The sequence below is a fragment of the Salmo salar genome, chromosome ssa11 (genome assembly GCF_905237065.1).
Source record: "Salmo salar chromosome ssa11, Ssal_v3.1, whole genome shotgun sequence".
Taxonomy (NCBI): domain Eukaryota; kingdom Metazoa; phylum Chordata; class Actinopteri; order Salmoniformes; family Salmonidae; genus Salmo; species Salmo salar.
The window spans coordinates 75,174,123-75,191,076 of NC_059452.1; the positions used below are offsets into that span (position 1 = coordinate 75,174,123).

At 41.9% G+C, this 16,954-nt stretch overlaps 1 pseudogene; it reads left to right on the top strand.

Moving 5' to 3' along the window:
* The first annotated feature begins 434 nt into the window (after positions 1-434).
* On the top strand, positions 435-7,000 carry LOC106563146 (aquaporin-3-like; annotated as a pseudogene).
* Positions 7,001-16,954: the final 9,954 nt, after the last annotated feature.

Consider the following 16,954-nt stretch of genomic DNA (forward strand, 5'->3'; position numbering starts at 1 on the left):
TGTGTAGGTGTCCAAACTTTTGACTGGTACTGTATGTATGTATATTTTATTTTTACAATTTTAAAGTCATTTAAGTGATTTAATTTCCACATCAGTAATGGTATTGTGTATGGTAATTATACAAGATAAGTACCCTGCTTAAAACTACTTCAGTGATTTAGGGCGAACACATGGAGTAGAGCTTGAACCAGTTACTCTGTTGAAACTGCCTGCTGTGCCGTGAACGTTCAGACCTTTTTGTAGAGGCTGTAGTTTTCTTGCATACAGGCAGGCGACTCTATGGCTACATTTACACAGGCAGCACAATTCTGATATGTTTTCCACTAATTGGTATTTTGATTAATCACATCAAATCTTTTCACATCAGATCTTTTGCAGCTGATCTGACTGGTGAAAAGATCAATTACTGAAAAAAATATCAGAAATGGGCTGCCTGTTTGACCAGGTTACAAAACACCAAGTGGAGTAGTTGTAGTAATCTATCTGACAACAAGGGAGGACATTTTCAAGAAAGCAGAGGAGGAAAAAGCTGACTTGAAAACAATAATAATGAAGGGGAAAAAATATATGGGTGGAAATGTGCTGGGAGGGGTTCAGAATCCAAGAAAGCTGTGTTTTGTTTTGTTTTTTAACAAGGGAGGGATCCTTTTCTGAGATCTTATGGAGTCGACACACGGCCCTCCTTCACACATTCCTAGTCAGCCCTGCGCCTCTGCCACCGACCCTGTTCTCACTGGACGACCCTGTCACAGCTGCTTCATGGGAAGACAGAAGGCACTTATGGACAAGCTAGTGAGGACCTTTCAGATCCGCCACATATTGCTACGCCAGGCTCTGGCAGAGTGCTTGGGAACCCTGATACTCTAGTGAGTGGGGACTGTTCTACATCACTAGAGTAGTATTACCTATGTAAATAAAACCCTTTTCTTGAGTCTAAGCCTTTAGAGGGCAATATCTACTAAGCTAACATATGGAATTGTTTTAAGATGGTCATAGGGAAGGAAGTATGTTCTGAAGTGTTTTTCCTATATCTGAGACCTGTATTTAACCCCATTAGTTTTGGTACATTCTACCCTCTATTCACTTCTATTCATTTTTACCGCCCAGTACCAGGTTACCTTCAGACAAGTCTTATTAATCTTGTGGGCGTCTTAGAGCAAAAGAGCTAACATGTCTGTGTTCGTGAGAATCTCAGCTTTGGATCGTCCAGATAGCTTCTAGCTCAAAACGTTAAGACTTTACAGACGTTTTTGTGAAAAGGAACTTTTCGGCATCCTCTCATGTCTGACAAACACCCATCTCGGGAAGCGGAGGGCTAGGTCAGCAGATTCAGTGGATTGAGACGCAAGTCTCTAGTTTAAACACACAGGTTTTTATTTAATATAATAGGATGATGTCACCGGACATCGACCTCAGTGTTATGAGTGGGTGACTGTCAATAGGAAACACAGTGCCATACTATCATTAGCTATCCAACAAGTAGGAGCTGATTGACAGCTTGTGGGTGTGAAAAGAATGTCCTCCAAAATCTAGATGAAGCAGGTTATTAACCCAATTGATTGTTTATTAAGTCTTTTAAATCCTCTGATGACTTAGTCTTTGACATGAAAAACATACACTGAAAATGAACATCCTTTACTTTAAATGAATACATTTAAATAACTTTGTTTTCCATATAACCAGGTAATTAATTCTGAGAGAAAGTGAAGTAATCAGATAATTATTAATACTTCCTTTTTGATATTACATTCCATATTTACATGGATTCACTGTATGTCTGTAAAATATAGAAATGGATCTATAATTAATGCACAAACATATTCACATGCATTCCGCTGTAGGGAGAACTCAAAACCTAGCCTATATGAGACAAACCTACGGAATAGAATAGAATCGTATACTGCCCTCCAAGGTGAAAGATAATTGTCATGGAACCAACTCGTTCACGTAGGTAACTGAAAGGCACTAGCAGCCTCATTGGTATTCAGCTCAATCCAAATAAAGCACGTGAGATTCATACACAAACAGCTACCTGGTATCAACCGTTTCCAATGGTAACCACCACACAGCACAACAACAGTAGCTGGAGAAAAGATACAGAGGGGGTGGTCATGCCATCTGGTATTTTCCTAGCCTGCAGTGTGAGAGGTAATGTCTGATCCGCTGTTTGGCCACACTACTGAGTGAAGCGTTATGCCCCCCTGGCAAACAGAACTCCCCTGGCCGTGGATGCCTGAAGGCAGGTCTTCTCTGCTCTAAAGAAAGCTCCACAGGTAGATATCTAGCTAGGATCTTCAATAGCCACCATAACCCACCTACCACAACACACTCTTGATCAAATGCATATAGAAAGCTTTATATCTTCCTATGGAAACTCGGCACAAATGTATGTTTCTGTATGATCCACCATGCTGCTTGGTTGAATTTACAGTTGAAGTCGGAAGTTTACATAGACTTAGGTTGGAGTCATTAAAACACATTTTTCAACCACTCCACAAACTTCTTCTCAACAAATAATAGTTTTGGCAAGTCGGTTAGGACATCTACTTTGTGCATGACACAAGTAATTTTTCCAACAATTGTTTATAGACAGATTATTTCACTTATAATTCACTGTATCACAATTCCAGTGGGTCAGACGTTTACATACACTTAGTTGACTGTGCCTTTAAACAGCTTGGAAAATTCCAGAAAATGATGTCATGGCTTTAGAAGCTTCTGAAAGGCTAATTGACATGATTTGAGTCAATTGGAGTTGTACCTGTGGATGTATTTCAAGGCCTACCTTCAAAGTATCTCTTTGCTTGACATCATGGGAAAATCAAAAGAAATCAGCCAAGACCTAAAATTTTTGTTGTAGAGCTCCACAAGTCTGGTTCATCCTTGGGAGCAATTTCCAAACGCCTGAAGGTACCATGTTCATCTGTACATACAATAATACGCTAGTATAAACACCATGGGACCACGCAGCCGTCATACCGCTCAGGAAGGAGACCATCCTAGAGATGAATGTACTTTGGTGTGAAAAGTGCAAATAAATCCCACAACAACAGCAAAGGACCTTGTGAAGATGCTGGAGGAAACAGCTACAAAAGTATCTATATCCACAGTAAAACGAGTCCTATATCGACATACCTGAAAGGCCGCTAAGCAAGGAAGAAGCCACTGCTCCAAAACCGCCATAAAAAAGCCAGACTACGGTTTGCAACTGCACATGGGGACAAAGATCGTACTTTTTGTCCTCTGGTCTGATGAAACAAAAATAGAACTGTTTGGTCATAATGACCATTGTTATGTTTAGAGGAAAAAGGTGGATGCTTGCAAGCTGAAGAACACCAGCCCAACCGTGAAGCACGGGGGTGGCAGCATCATGTTGTGGGTGTGCTTTGCTGCAGGAGGGACTGGTGCACTTCACAAAATAGATGGCATCATGAGGTAGGAAAACTATGTGGATATGTTGAAGCAACATCTCAAGACATCAGTCAGGACGTTAAAGCTTGGTTGTGAATGGGTCTTCCAAATGGACAACGACCCCAAGCATACTTCCAAAGTTGTGGCAAAATGGCTTAAGGACAACAAAGTCAAGGTATTGGAGTGGCCATCACAAAGCCCTCACCTCAATCCTATAAAAAAAATTGTTGGCAGAACTGAAAAAGCGTGTGCGAGCAAGGAGGCCTACAAACCTGACTCAGTTACATCAGCTCTGCCAGGAGGAATGGGCCCAAATTCACCCAATTTATTGTGGGATGGTTGTGGAAGGCTACCCAAAATGTTTGACCCAAATTAAACAATTTAAAGGCAATGCTACCAAATACTAATTGAGTGTATGTAAACTTCTGACCCACTGGGAATGTGATGAAAGAAATAAAAGCTGAAATAAATCATTCTCTCTACTATTATTCTGACATTTCACATTCTTAAAATAAAGTGGTAATCTTACCTGACCTAAGACAGGGGATTTTTACTAGGATTAAATGTCAGGAATTGTGAAAAACTGAGTTTAAAGGTATTTGGCTAAGGTGTATGTAAACTTCCGACCTTAACTGTATGACCTGCCTGCGACAGATAATCAGTCAACCAGCGACCACCACTGCACACCACCACGGGCCCGGGGCTGGGCTCCGCAGCAAACCCATATCAACACATACACACACCACCCATAGGCGCCGTAGCACATTCAAAACGACACAAGCACGGCTTCTCGGGTCAATGGAAGCCACACCTCAGGCAAGATCTGTAGTAAGCTTAATGGCCACCTCCATGGCACAGAAAGACGGGTGGTACTCGGGTCAATCGGTTGGAGGTGTTTACCATCTTTGGGGACCTATTTTCTACCGTCTGTCTTTTTATCTGAGCGCTATACAGACCTAAAGTTGGAAAAATCTTAAAACTAATTTGAAATAAGCACTGGACCACCGCTCGACCACAGGCATTTTTGGGATCCTGAGTGCACAAGGCACTCAGACAAAAGTTGATTGAAAAACTATTTTGGCCGGACAACAAGCTGACTAAAGCAGAAAGAGACTGGACTGGAACAGTCTATTCTCTATGCATCCTCCATTCTCACTAATCTACACAGAAAATGTCTACACAGATAGTTTGTAACTATCTGAATGTGATGCGCATGCCATAGTAAACTTGTTGATGATGAAGATGGTGATGAAGGTGACCCTTATATATAGTGTATTCATTTATGGGGGGGGGGCAGTGTAAACATCAACATAACGTAACACAACAACACACTACAAAGTTCAAGTGGCGTTGGTAACCCATGCAGGGTCTCTCTCATCTCATATGTCTCTCTCCTCTCTCTGTAGATGTTTGGCTGTGGTGCAGTAGCCCAGCTGGTGCTGAGTGGTGGCTCCCATGGAATGGTCCTCATCGTCAACTTTGCCTTTGGCTTCGCTGCCACATTGGGCATAGGTGAGGGGGGCACATTATCACTCTTACTTCCTCTGAAATCAAAGGTCAGGACAAGAAGAGTTTTCATTAGTCCAGACATTACTGTCTGATAGTAGCAAGTCTATTGGGAGTGATCAATTAACTATTGTGACAGACACATTCTACCTAAGGTAAACTGACAGTAATTTCAACTGCAATATTTAGAGACAGAGACAGAGAGAGAGAGAGAACTGCAAACAGTAGAAATCCGAGAGGCATACAGAGAAACAAAGAATGACACTCGCGTGCCCCTCAAATTTCTAAGTTATTGGGTCCATGAATGAAAGGAAAGTGTGAAATTGCAAATTGCGTTATTTTTTTATTCACTATAAAAGAAAATCAAAAGGCAGGCAGCACAGAGAGTTCCGCAGTTCACTTGTGCCCACGTCTTCAATGCCTTTATAATGAGGCTGTCGCCCTCTAATACAGATGGCAGCTGTGAAAATAAGACTTGTATAATTAGGGACCTCCTACCATGCCGCAATTTAAGCTGCAAACGCAAGGTGAGAGGAGGAAGACCGACACCTACGTGAATGCGCAGTCTGAACAGTTCATTAGGTTTTCTACTTCAAGGTTTTAAAGGGCAAATCTACTGTAGCTTCATGGGATCATTTTCGGGGCCTTCTCATCGCTCCAATTTACTGTGTGTCACAGAGACCTGCCATCCTAACAGGTATTTACTGAGTCTACTATTATGGCAGTTAGTCTCGGGTCCTTTTTTCCCCTCTGAGAAAACGTTTTAAGAGAATCATCTATGGGCTTGATATGCTCGGTTTGTTTTCTCTCATTTAGAGAAAAGCAGGAGGAGACTTGGTTTAAAGAGAGATGGTCTTGGGTGTTTTTTACTCAGAGTAAATGAAACTGAGAAATGGCCATTCACCATTTGCCAAATTGTTCTTTGTCACAGGAGGCCACCTGAACCCAGCTGTAACCTTCACCCTCTGTCTATTGGGGAGAGAACCTTCGAGGAAGTTCCCTGTGCTTTTCTTATTCCAGACTCTGGGGGCCTTCCTGGGATCTTGAATCATATTTGGCATGTATTTTGGTGGCCATGTTCCACCGAAAACATTCAAGACTTTCAAAGTTTAGACTTAAATAACTGTTATTTTCTCCCTAAGGGAGTTTCAAGGTTATACAGCTACTGTAGATGGTACTGTACCACACACGATGTGGTATCTTATATGTTGCCGTGGTTTCTCCAGATGCATTGTGGGACTACAGCAAAGGAACACTGATCGTTGTGGGGGAGAATGGCACTACTGGGATCTTTGCTACCTATCCCTCCAAACATCTCACTCTGGTTAATGGATTCTTTGACCAGGTACATTCACAATATTATAGTATATTAGTGCATCCATATTAGGAAAGCCTTTGAATCACAATAAGTTATATGGACTAATATCCTGTATATCCTGTTAGGTCTTCCCTGTGGGTCAGTTGGTAGAGCATGGTGTTTGCAATGCCAGCATGGTATTGCAATGCAGCACGCCTCCAAACCCCGGGGAATAGGGTTGTTGTAGGGGTCCACGATGGCCAGGATACACATGATCAGGGTAGCCGTGCCTTCAACTCGGGCTATGCTGTCAACCCTGCCAGAGACCTGGGCCCATGCATATTTACTGCCCTGGCTGGCTGGGGTAGCGAGGTCTTCACGTGAGTCTCCTTCGGGTTTTTCTCCTGTTTTTTGCTTTCTGTGTTTTCTTTCTTTCTAACAAGGACTTAAATAAAGCATGTCTTATGAGAAGTTATATCTTACCATAAGTTATTAAAGATACTCTGCTCTCACTATTTACTCTGCATAGACATACAACCTTGTCTCTGTCTTGGTCTCCCACAGAGCTTATTCCTACTGGTTCTTTGTGCCCATCTTTGCCCCCTTCATTGGTGCGGTGGTGGGGATGATGGTGTACCAGCTGATGGTGGGGTACCACGTGGAGGGAAAGGCACGGGAGAAGAGGGAAGAGGAAGAGAAGGAGGAGCAAGAGGAGATGCTTAAACTGTCCAGCCTTACAACCAAGGAGAGCGCCTGAGTGCATGAATCTTCTTACATTGACCCATTTTAAACCCACTCCATGTAGATAATATAATGTACGTCTTTGTAGTATCTTCTTACATATTTAATGTCTTTCCTTAGTGACAAACTCATTTCTTTGTGGGAATTAATACAATATGATTCAATCAATCAATTATTCATTATGTACCACCAGGTTCAAACCCTGAAGACAGTAGGGATCGATAAAGACCATTTGTCAACAGTACACACCACACACACACACACACACACACACACACACACACACACACACACACACACACACACACACACACACACACACACACACACACACACACACACACACACACACACACACACACACACACACACACACTGTATCTGCAGCTTCAGTATGCAACTTACTTTCAACATCAGAAACTCCTTCAAATCTACAAAATAACAAAACAAAAACAGTCTTCGCTTATGCCTCCTTGTTGACAAAACTGCAGTAGTGATGCTTTGGCACAGAAAAAATGGAAAACAGAAGATTCAAAGCAGAAATAGTATCACCTCTCACTCATTTGAAATGTGGTGCTGGTTGAATTTGTGTCAGGATCTAAGAGACGACATGACACCTAGATAATGCCATAAAAGGAAGTTGAGCACCCAGTATACAGTTTTACCATTTTTACTATGCTTTGCCCTTATAGTTAGGATTCTGGTTCTACTGAATTTTATATTCAAGGAACTGTAATCTAATTGTATGCATTGTATACATATTGTACACATATTGTACACATTTATTGTACACATATACAGTACCAGTCAACATTTTGGACACACCCACTCATTCCAGGGTTTTTCTTGATTGTTACTATTTTCTACATTGTAGAATAATCGTGAAGACATCAAAACTATAAAATATCACATATGGAATTATGTAGTAACCAAAAATGTGTTAAACAAATCAACATGTTCTATATTTGAAATTCTTCAAAGTAGCCACCCTTTGCCTTGATGAAAGCTTTGCACACTCTTGGCATTTTCTCAAACAACTTCATGAGGAATGTTTTTCCAACAGTGTGAAATGAGTTCCCACATATGCTGAGCACTTGTTGGCTGCTTTTCCTTCACTCTGTGGTCCAACTCATCCAAAACCATCTCTATTGGGTTGAGGTTGGGTGATTGTAGAGGCCAGGTCATCTGATGCAGCACTCCATTACTCTCCTTCTTGGTCAAATAGCCCTTACACAGCCTAGAGCTTGGTTGGGTCATTGTCCTGTTGAAAAACAAATGATAGTCCCACTAAGCGCAAACCAGAAGGGATGGCGTATCACTGCAGAATGCTGTTGTAGCCATGCTTTTTAAGTGTGACTTGAATTTTAAAAAAAATCACTGACAGTGTCACAAGCAAAGCACCCCCACTCCATCACACCTCCCCCATGCTTCACGGTGTGTCCAAACTTTTGACTGGTACTGTAAATCAGATACTAACACTCTGACCAAGCCATACAGTAGGTAGTACATGCATTAACATTAAATAGCCCTTACACAGCCTAGAGCTTGGTTGGGTCATTGTCCTGTTGAAAAACAAATGATAGTCCCACTAAGCGCAAACCAGAAGGGATGGCGTATCACTGCAGAATGCTGTTGTAGCCATGCTTTTTAAGTGTGACTTGAATTTAAAAAAAAATCACTGACAGTGTCACAAGCAAAGCACCCCCACTCCATCACACCTCCCCCATGCTTCACGGTGTGTCCAAACTTTTGACTGGTACTGTAAATCAGATACTAACACTCTGACCAAGCCATACAGTAGGTAGTACATGCATTAACATTACAGGGACGCTGCAGCATTGCCAGTATGATACTACTATCATAATAAATGTGAGTGAGATCTATCAAAGAGCTATGCGGAACAGACTACTAAAATCGCTACAACCACTTTCATGTTCTTTCCCTCAGCTCAGCATTCTCACTGGTGTTAAATGCTAGGTTTTTCTTAAAAAAATAAAGGAGAGCTGTGACATTCGTTTTAAAAGACGGACCAAGGCGCAGCATGAGTTGAGTTCCACATCTTTAATATACAGTGAAACTTCCACAAAACAATAACCAAACAACGAAACGTGACTTAACTGGTGCACAAAGGAAATACACAAAACAATATCCTACAAATGCAGGTGGGAGAAAAGGCTTCCTAAATATGATCCCCTATTAGAGGCAACGATTACCAGCTGCCACTAATTGGGAACCATACAAACCATCAACATAGAAAAATAATGACTAGAACACTCCCCTAGTCACACTCTGACCCAAACACCACAGAGAACCAAGGGCTCTCTATGGTCAGGGCGTGACAAGAGCCGCACACTCTAGGAGCTCAGATGCAAAAATAGTTATGTCCAACTTTCCGACAGACAAGCTGTCTTCATCAGGGTATAATGACAAACACTGTGAGATGACTCATTTATATAGTGTCAAAAGACACACACAGCTGTTTGTAATCATGTAGGCTTATGTAGCCAAATTTAATCTATGATAATATGCTATCCATTTATGTTTTTGTATGCTATTTTAATATGAGAATTAACCAATGATATCAGGCCACAACTGGCCATGATTACAGATACCTGTGTATGCTGTAAATTAAGAAAACACAATGTACACTGAACAAACATTTTAACGCAATATGTAAAGTGTTGGTCCCATATTTCTTGAGCGGAAATAAAAAATTCCAGAAGTGTTCCATATCCACCAAAAGCTTATTTCTCTTAAGTTTTCTGCACAAATGTGTACATCCCTATTAGCATTTCTCCTTTGCCAAGATAATCCATCCACCTGACAGGTGTGGAATATCAAGAAGCTGATTAAACAGGATTATCATTACACAGGTGCACCTTGTGCTGGGGACAATAAAAGGCCAATTTAAAATATGCCGTTTAGTCAAACAACACCATACAGATGTCTCAAGTTTTGAGGGAGAGTAAAATTGGCATGCTGGGCCCACCCATGGCTGCATGCCTGCCCAGTCATGTGAAATCCATAGATTAGGGCCTAATGAATTTATTTCAATTGACTGATTTCCTTATATGAACTGTAACTCAGTAAAATCTTTGAAATTGTTGTATGTTGCATTTATATTTTTGTTCAGTATATGTAGAAAGATGAGACATTGAGGATTATAATAAATACCGCTTTGATGTCATACAAGTAACCCAGACATAGAGTCCAAATCTGCACTTCTCATTTACATATTATAAAACATATACAGCGTAAACGTTTATGATCACTATGTTTGATATGTTCGTACAGTTACAAGATGACATGGCATCATACCCTGGGTTGTTCTGAACAGAATGACCCTATGTTTGTCTATTGTGAAGAAAATATGCCTATATGACTCTTTTCAACACAAATCAAATCAAATTTGTCACATGAGCCGTATACAATGGGTGTAGACTTTACCATGAAATACTTGCTTATGAGCCCCTCCTACTGAGTAAAAAAATATGACACGAGAAGAATGAAATACACAAGAATGTAGCTATATACAGGGAGTACCAGTACCAGATCAATGTGCATGGGTACAAGGTATTTGAGGTAGATATGTACATGAAGGCAGGGTAAAGTTAGTAGGCATCAGGATAGACAATAATAAGAGTAAAATAAAGAACAGAGTAGCAGCAGCAAATGATGAGTGTTAAAGTGTGTGTGGTTGTGTTGTGTTGGTATGTGTGTGTGTTTTATGTGTGTGTGCGCATGTAGTATGTATGTGTGTTTTATGTGTGTGTGCGCATGTAGTGTATGTGAATGTGTGTGGGTTTTGTGTGAGTGTCAGTGTAGTGTGAGTGTGAGTGTGTATCTGGTGTGTATATATAGTCTTGTGAGTGTGCATAGAGTCAGTGCAAGATAGGGACAGTGCATATAGTCCAGGTAACCATTGAATTAACTATTTAGCACTCATATGGCTATTTAGCGGTCTTATGGCTAGTGGGTAGAAGCTGTCTCGAAGCCTGTTGGTCCGAGAGCTGATGCTCCGGTACCGTTTGCCAGATGGTAGCAGAGTGAACAGTCTATGGCTTGGGTGACTGGAGTCTTTGGCAATTTTGTGGGCCTTCCTCTGACACCGCTTAATATAGAAGGAGGAAGGGAGCTCGGCCCCAATGATGTACTGGGCTGTCCGTACCACCCTCTGTAGCGCTTCGAGGGCAGTGCACGTTGAGGGCAGCGCATTTGCCATACCAAGCGATGGTGCAGCCAGTCAAGATGCTCTCGATGGTGCAGCTGTAGAACTTTGAGGATCCGATGGCCAATGACAAATGTTTTTAGCCTCCTAAGGGGGAAGAGGCACTGTTGTGCCCTATTCACGACTGTGCAGGTGTGTGTGGACCATGTTTTTTATGGATACGTTTTTTATCCGGCCGTGAAAATACTGCCCCCTATCCCAAAGAAGTTTTAAGTCCTTAGTGATGTGGACGGCAAGGAACTTGAAGCTCTCGGCCCACTCCACCACAGCCCTGTCAATGTGGGCGTGCTCTCCCGTCTTTCTTCTGTAGTCCACAATCAGTGTTACTGGCATTGAGGGAGAAGTTGTTGTTAAGGCACCACACTGCTAAGTCTCTGACCTCCCTTTAGGCTGTCTTATCGCCATCGGTGATCAGGCCTACCACCGTCATATCATCAGCAAACTTGATGATGGTGAGGGAGTCATGCATGACCATGCAGTAATGGGTGAACAGGGAGTACAGGAGGGGACTAAGCACACACCCCTGAGTTACCCCAATGTTGAAGGTCAATGTGGCGGAGTTGATGTTGCTTTCCCTCACCACTTGGGACTGGCCTGTCAGGAAGTCCAGTTGCAGAGGGAGGTGTTCAGTCCCGGGGTCCTCAGCTTGGCGATGAGCTTGGAGGGGACTATGGTGTTGAACGTTGAGCTCTAGTCTATGAACAGCATTCTCACATAGTTATTTCCCCTCTTGTCCAGGTGGGAGAGGGCAATGTGTGCAATTGTGCAGTTGTAAGTGCAATTGTGATTGCGTCACCTATGGATCTAGGAGGGATATGGGAATTGGAGTGGGTCCAGGGTGTCTGGGATGATGATGTTAGTGTGTCCTGACCAGCCTTTCAAAAGCACTTAATAGTATAACAGATGTGAGTGCTACAGGGCGATAGTCATTTAGGCAGGTTATCTTGGTGTCCTTGGGAACAGGAACAATTGTGGTCAGCTTGAAACATGTTGGGATTACAGATTGGGACAAGGTGAGATTGAAAATATCTGTGAAGACACTTATCAGCTGCTCTGCGCATGCTTTGAAAACAATCCCTGGTATTCCGTCTGGCCCGTCGGCCTTGCTCTAGCATTTAGCCCAGCACAGATATTGTCTGTAATCCATGGTTTTTGGTTTGGATACATTCATATAGTCACTGTGGGGTTGACGTTGTCTATGCAATTATTGATGAAGACTGTGACTGATGTGGTAAACTCCTCGATGGTATCGGATGAATCCCAGAAACATTTCCCAATCTGACTAGCAGTCTGTACCAGTCAGAGTCGTGGTCAGAATTACCGAAGGGAGGACGAGGGAGGGCCTTGTATGCATTTCTGTAGGTAGAATAAAAGTGGTCTAGAGTTTTAGTGTCCCTTGTGGCGCAGGAGACCTGTTGGTAGAAGTGAGGTAAAACAATCTCCCCGCGTTAAAGTCTCTGTCCACCAGAAATGCTGCCTCTGTGTGAGTGGTTTCTTGTTTGTTATGGCCCCATACAGTTCGTGGTGGTGTCGGCTTGTGGAGGGATGTAGACAGCTGTGATGATTACGGATGAGAACTCTCTTGGTAGATAAAAGCATCTGCAGCTTACCATGAGCTATTCTATATCAGGTCAGCAAAAGATCGAGATTTTCTTCACACTGGAAGCAGCTCACCAGTTGTTGTTTATGAATAGGCACGCCCCTCCCCTTTAGATTTGCCAGAGGCCGCATTTGTCAGATCGTGCTGCTGCATGGAGAGATCCCTGAGTAATACACACGTAGAGTCATCCAGTCACGTCTCTGCAAGGCATATAATATTGCAGCTTTCCATGTCTCTCTGACAGGAGACTCTCGAACAAAGATCATCCATCTTATTCTCGAGTGACTGGACATTTGCCAATAGAACAGATGGGAGTGCCGTTCGATTTTCTCTTCGTCTTAGTCTCACCAGGATGCCGGCTTGTCTACGCCTGCTGCATTTTAATAGCCCATGAAACAAAGGGATGGGGTTCGGTATGAAGAAGGGAACAGCTGAGTCAGAGTTGAAGTCGAAGTCATGGTTAGTAACTGTCGATCTGATGTTCAGAAGTGCTCGGAGATCATATGTGATAATAGTATGAACTTTCTGTACTAAAAAGTAAGGATAAACACCAGAAAAAAAGTCACTTTGTAGCAAACACACCAAAATTCCGATCTGTTTCTCTGAATTGCCTTGTGAAAAACTTAAACTGCATGACCGTATTTTAAAACGTAGCTAAACTTGACTTTTGGCAAACTCCAAGCGAGCTGTCATGTGCCTTTTACTGAGGAGTGGCTTCCATCTGGCCACTCTACCATAAAGGCCTGATTGGTGGAGTGCTGCAGAGATGGTTGTCCTTCTGGAAGGTTCTCCCATCTCCACAGAGGAACTCTGGAGCTCTGTCAGAGTGACCATCGGGTTCCTGGTCACCTCCTTGACGAAGGCCCTTCTCCCCCGATTGCTCAGTTTTCCGGGCGGCCAGCTCTAGGAAGAGTCTTGGTGGTTCCAAACTTCTTCAATTTAAGAATGATGGAGGCCACTGGGTTATTGAGGATCTTCAATGCTGCAGACAATTAATGGTACCCTTCCCAAGATCTTTGCCTCGACACAATCCTGTCTCGGAGCTCTATGGACAAATCCTTCAACCTCATGGCTTGGTTTTTGCTCTGACATGCACTGTCAACTGTGGGACCTAATATAGACAGGTGTGTGCCTTTCCAAATCATGTCCAATCAATTTAATTTACCACAGGTGAACTCCAATGAAGTTGTAGAAACATCTCAAGGATGACCAAAGGAAACAGGATGAACCTGAGCTCAATTTCGAGTTTTACAGCAAAGGATCTGAATACTAATTTAAATAAGGCATTTCATTTTTATTTATTTTTATACATTTGCAAAAATGTCTAAAAACCTGTTGTCGCTTTGTCATTGTGGGGTATCGTGTGTAGATTGATGAGGGAAAAAATGTATTTAATCTATTTTAGAATAAGGCTGTAATGAAACTGTAACGATGTGCACTGAGAGTTGGAAGCAAGCTCAGGGACTGGGTGTTTTAATAAATAACCACAACACAAAATAAGAAACACGAACAACGCACAGACATAACACAGGAACAGAAACAATAACGCCTGGGAAAGGAACTAAAGGGAGTGACATATCCTGTTATGGCTAGGGGGCAGTATTTTCACGGCTGGATAAAAAACGTACCCGATTTAATCTGGTTACCACTCCTACCCAGTAACTAGAATATGCATATACTTATTACATATGGATAGAAAACACCCTAAAGTTTCTAAAACTGTTTGAATGGTGTCTGTGAGTATAACAGAACTCATTTGGCAGGCAAAAATGTGAGAAGGTTTCATTCAGGAAGTGGCCTGTCTGACAAGGTGTCGTTCTTCTTGTCTCTGTTTATTGAAGAGTGAGGATCTTAGCTGTCCCGTGACACTTCCTACGGCTGCCATAGGGTCTCAGAAGGCGGTAAAAAGCTGAATCGTGGCTTTGCAGGCTCTGGCTGAAACAAAGTAGCGCGTTTGGGTAGTGGCTGGTTACAGTACTGTGAGACTCAGGCTCGTGCCCGCGTCGACCGAAAGCTGTGTTTTCTTTCCTCTGTTTAGCTAAATGGACATTCCCGGTCGGGAATATTATCGCTTTTTTACAAGAAAAATGGCATAAAAATGGATTTTAAACAGCGGTTGACATGCTTCGAAGTACGGTAATGGAATATTTAGATTTTTTTTGTCACGAATTGCGCCATGCGCACGACCCTGATTTACCATTTCAGATAGTGTCTGGGACGCACAAACAAAACGCCGCTATTCGGATATAACGATGGATTATTTTGGACCAAACCAACATTTGTTATTGAAGTAGCAGTCCTGGGAGTGCATTCTGACGAAGACAACAAAAGGTAATCAAACTTTTATAATAGTAAATATGATTATGGTGAGTGCTAAACTTGCCGGGTGTCTAAATAGCTAGCCCGTGATGCCTGGGCTATGTACTTAGAATATTGCAAAATGTGCTTTCACCAAAAAGCTATTTTAAAATCGGACATATCGAGTGCATAGAGGAGTTCTGTATCTATAATTCTTAAAATAATTGTTATGCTTTTTGTGAACGTTTATCGTGAATAATTTAGTAAAATGTTAGCAAATTCCTCCGGAAGTTTTGCTAGTTCTGAACGTCACATGCTAATGTAAAAAGCTGTTTTTTGATATAAATATGAACTTGATTGAACAAAACATGCATGTATTGTATAACATAATGTCCTAGGTGTGTCATCTGATGAAGATCATCAAAGGTTAGTGCTGCATTTAGCTGTCTTCTGGGTTTTTGTGACATTATATGCTAGCTTGAAAAATGGGTGTCTGATTATTTCTGGCTTGGTACTCTGCTGACATAATCTAATGTTTTTCTTTCGCTGTAAAGCCTTTTTGAAATCGGACAGTGTGGTTAGATAAAGGAGAGTCTTGTCTTTATAATGCTGTGAAATAGTCATATGTTTGAAAAATTGAAGTTTTTGTATTTTTGAGGAATTTGTCATTCGCGCCACGCCTATCATTGGATATTGGAGCAGGTGTTCCGCTAGCGGAACGTCTAGATGTAAGAGGATATATAGGGAAGGTAATCAGGAAGGTGATGTAGTCCAGGTGAGTCTGATGACACGCGCGTAACGAAGGTGAAAGTTGTGCGCCATAATGAGCAGCCTGGTGACCTAGAGGCCGGAGAGGGAGCACACATGACAGTAACAAAATGTGGAAAAGGGGAAGGGGTCTGAATACTTTCCTGATGCACAGTATGCTTTTCATATTTCTTCTGTAAGAAACATTTCAATATCGCCCTATCCATGCAGGCCAATTTCTACAAGTGTAAAGGGTTAAAAAGCTGAACATGTTTGTGGTAAATGTCAAAGAATCTAACAAAAAATAGGTGATTGACAATTTGTTTACCTCAAAATAAAGATCCATAACCTTGAAGGGTTTGCCTCTTTGCATTTGTTAGTACCAAATTCAGGGGTATCATACTTGAAGAAAGCAGTAACGGTTTCATATCGTAACCACAACCTATACAATATCACACCGTCATGTCGATTGGTTTTCAATACGTTTTTATCAGGCATAAGTCAGTTGTGGCCTACTAGCAAGATTTCTAATAATAGTGTCAAAAGAGGGTAAAAGAGGATAAGATGTAGACAGGTGTATTTTAGGCCTACATTTCACACTCGTCTAGAGGACAGGGAGGGTCAAGTGGAGTTACTCTGATCTGTTCTTTATTAAAAAGCTATACTGCCTAGTAGTGTGTGTCTACTTTCCTATTGTTGGCTCACGTTAACAGAGCGGTTAAGTGAACACACATGAGCTCAACATATCACAGCTAATCTCATAAGAAACCAAGCATTGGCCAACAGTGTAACAAAAACTCTTCTTAATCTGTTCAAATTCTGTTCATTCCTTCAATGTGAAACAGCAGTGGTTATTGGCAGATAGAAAATACCACAAGTGTGAAGATATAGGATTTTCTAAACTGGGGATACAGTGTTCTCGGGTGTTTTGCGTAAGAGAGGAAATGCTAAATCCCATAAAACAGAGAATGGTCACTAATGCACCGCAGAGTTTATTGAAACTCAGGTCAACTATTTCATGTAAACTAGACACTTGGCAATTTCAAAATTCATGCAAGTGATGGACAATGCTTGAAATAAACTCAGCAAAAAAAGAAACGTCCCTTTTTCAGGACCCTGTCTTTCA